The sequence below is a fragment of the Symphodus melops genome (genome assembly GCF_947650265.1).
Source record: "Symphodus melops genome assembly, chromosome: 5".
Taxonomy (NCBI): domain Eukaryota; kingdom Metazoa; phylum Chordata; class Actinopteri; order Labriformes; family Labridae; genus Symphodus; species Symphodus melops.
In genome coordinates this window covers 16,622,442-16,626,557 of record NC_136695.1, presented here as the reverse complement: position 1 = coordinate 16,626,557, position 4,116 = coordinate 16,622,442, and positions in this window count along the sequence as shown.

Sequence of the window (4,116 nt, the reverse complement as noted above, 5' to 3'; positions counted from 1 at the left end):
TTTTGTATTTTATTTTATTTTTATTTACCATCCCCATACAAATGGCATTACAACATTTTCATTTCAGTGCGGAACACTTAGTATCTGGCAAATTTTGCAAACTGTGCATGTCGTCCGATTGCTTGTTTATTTGCATTTTTATACAGAAGTTTATGAATGGTCCATGGTGCAATCCATATAAGGCCTTCTGGTTTACCATTTGGAGTAGTATGCCCACAGTCATAATGCACAGCCATAATGTCTGGAGCAGCAGTACAGACATGCTTGACCTTGTGATCCTCTGTATTTAGGCTGTAGAGAAATGTTATTCCAAAATATAATGTGAAAAAAATAACTCAATTTGCAGATGTTTCGAAACTCTCAATGGACGGTCTTGTTTGCAGGAGTCGAACCTTTAATCTTGTGATTTTTAATGTTATCGTAAATACAACGCTGTTTTTATATTTCAGCTTTCATTGTTTGTATGTTGTATAATGTTAAGAGATGTTAGGCAACGCAACCAGCTCTCGTTGGATTGATTTGCAAGACCGAAAAGAAAGTGGCGGCAAGTCTGTGGTGTAGCTCATCAAAGCACAGCGGGACCAAAGTATGATGATAATTATTTAACATACATTTATTTGGAATAAAATAAATCATACCTAAAATCGTGATCAGTGGCATGTTAATCTGAAGCTAATTTTAAATCGACTTTCATTGTAAATGAAAAGATCATCTCGATGTCCAAATAAAAGTGAAAAATTACGAGCTAGCCAGGAGTCGAACCTAGAATCTTCTGATCCGTAGTCAGACGCGTTATCCATTGCGCCACTAGCCCGTATAGGATAACAAGTGGTCACGTGGTCCTATTTATCAACACGACATTAGGGTTAGGGGTAGGGGTAGGGGTAGGGGTAGGGTTAGGGTTAGGGTAGGGTTAGGGTTAGGGCTAGGGTTAGGGTAGGGTTAGGGTTAGGGCTAGGGTTAGGGTTAGGTTAGATCCGTGATATTTTTCACATCAATTCTATGCTACATCCTAATGTTATACTAGATTGTATGCTACAGTTCAGTTCCTCTCTGTGCGCAACTACGTTCAGGAGCTTTGCCTTTAGCACTAGAGACCTGCAGGTTTAATGCCACCCCTGAAGAAGACCGAGTTTGTTTACTTTGTGATGAATATTAAGTTTGAAAAAAAAAAAAAAACAACAAAACACGACCTGTGCCTCAAGTAGGGGGGCACAAGCATTTATGCGGGACGGGAGGGCCCGGCCCCCAATGGCCCGCGGATAGCGACCGTAGACTGTAGCGACGAGTGTGCCTGTAATACCCTTAAAAGCCAGTAGATGTCATAGTTAAACCTTCATAGCCACACAGGGACGATGGCTCTCAGCAAAGAGAAATGTGTCAACCAAATCTACTACTTCTACCTTAGCCATTATTTTAACATTTGTAGAGAGTTGAAGATTTGGCAAAAGGTCTCCCGTGCACTAAGTGCCTCTGCACATACATACACTGTTTCCCCACAGCTTTCTGAATGGCGCTAGGATGCTCTCTCCAGCATCATCATCTCTTGACTCTCCATAATCTGCATGGATTAAAGGTGACGCTCAAGGGCTGTGTTTGAGCCTGGGTCAAATCTAAAAACAAAAAAGCAAAAAGCAATACAAACTAATTAAAAATACTAATAACAACACATACAAACCATATAATCTACAATCCTTCTCATCAAACATCAATCAATGCCCACTTCCTCAATATATACACTGGAAAAACTATCTATTTTAGGTTACTGTCCCTTTACCTAATATGTTTGAATGTAGCATTGTCTGCAATTCTCACCACTGAACTATTGTCTTATTAAGCCTTATTCATTTGTTTATTGTTTGAAACGTAATGTTATACTTTTGTATACTATTGTACAGTCATTTGAGGGCAGGTGAGCATTCCTGGCTAATAAAGCTGATTATGGTAAAGTTGCCAATGTCAGAGTCCTATGTAAAGCTTTTTGGGGTTCCATCTAAAAAATGAGAAAACAAATGACTCAGAAAACCAGATGTAACACAGCTGTTGATAATGAGATGAAAGAAATCTGTACATTACTTAACATACTTTTTGTTCACTTCAAGTATAGGCCTATTCAAGTATGTACTATATTGTGTTCAATATCGATTCCAAACATTAAACATAACATTTGTCATTATCGTTTGCAATCACATTCAATAAATGAAATTTAAATTAAATTAAATTAAATGACATGATATCATGGAAAACAATTTAATGTAGGCTATTTCCCATCTTACACAAAAAAAAGGAGTAGCCTAAGTAAGTATTGGAGATCCTAATATTTGAGGGTTTTCTGTTGTCACTTTATTTTTCAAAGATTTTTGGTGTTCCAACTAAGCTTTTTATTTATTCAATGACACTGCACACAACATATCAAATTAAATAGTAAATAATAAAAGAAAGTGGTACTTTCTGCTGTTCTGTAAACCTATTTGTGACTTTTTTTTTTTTTTTTTTGCTCTGAGAAGATGAGAAGTGTAAAATGAACTACACAGGCGGATGTAAATGCATGGCTAACCAAATTAACCGAAGGGATAATTTCATTGGCACACAGCAGTCCTTTTGCCAGATGTTATTTGGCTTCATGCACTGATTTAACTTACAAATGTTATTTGCATGTCACGTTAAAAGTACTTTATATCAAGATAATAATATAGTAGTCTCAAAGAGCTGTCGAAGTTGCTCACAGCAACATTGATGGCAGAGTTTACATTTGTCTTACCATAGACTTTAAATATTAAGGTCGTAACGTTACTGATTCACAGGCTATTCATTAATTTGCCAATGTAGCCTATTACACTAGTTTAAAAGGATTGGTCTATTTTTAAATGTTTTTAAAACAAGAGAAGAAATCACAGGCTTATCTGATGTTTTTCTGTCCAAGCGGCAAAGGGCAATACTGGTAATTGTTGATCACGATACGAGCACTGATTGGCTACATTGTGGCAGAATCCTGGTAGCAGACGGGAACGTGATTGGCTGCTATTACCAAGATTCAAGTGAGAATCCTGGTAGCAGACGCGAACGTGATTGGCTGCTATTACCAAGATTCAAGTGAGAATCCTGGTAGCAGACGGGAACGTGATTGGCTGCTATTACCAAGATTCAAGTCAACCATCAAAGAGCTTCATTTTGACATTGACAAACACGCTGTCATACCAGGGGCCCCATTCCCTACATTTTTGTGTTTGAGACAAGAGACAACCGCCTTCTGCAGGACTCCCTTGAAAAAGAGGAATTTTCCTGGATAAATAATGGTTAAATAAAGAAAAAAGAAATAAAGCATGGGGATACAAGGTCAGCCAAATGATCAACTTAATTTGTTCGAGTTGGTTGTGTAGCCTACTGAATGATCACTTCGGTAAGTACTGTAAGCTGTGTGAAGCAGACAAATGTATAGGATTCCTTTATTGAAGATACATCATGCCACCAATAATCTATGTCGTCTTTGTTTTAATATAGAATTATCTTAATTGTGTTAATACTCGGAATAGGCTATTTCATGGACAATAGTAGCCTAATCGTTGGGTGGAAGGCATCTATGACGAGCATTAATTTGTAACACAATCTCATTTTGCAAAATCTTTAACCTAGAGGATCCTCCCCGATAAATCGGTCCCTGTATGTGTGGATTTAAAGCAGCACAGCTTCACCCAGTGAACATTTTGAGCAGTTGTGCGCAACATCACGTGGCAGAAGTGTTGTCACCAAAAAGGAGCATTAAAAAGTTCAAATGAAACAGAAATTCTTAAAAAAAAAAAAGAAAAAAGAAAAAATGCAGACGTGTCTGTTTAGTGTTATGTAATGCAAACATTACACTCTCTGAACACCCCCCCCCCCCCCCCCCCCCCATCCCAAGCCGGTCATTCAAGTGTGGATTGTTTCTAGTAGTTACAGCCCATTAGTTGTCTTTATAACAAATGTGTAAAACTGCTGTAAAAGGTAAGCGCTATAATCACACCCAATGGCCTATATCTACATCTTTTTTCCAATGAACTGATATGTTTACTAACCCCGCCCATCTGGTTAACTCCCCCAGTGACGTCAGCAGAGTCCTCCCAATGCTGGGGCTGTATG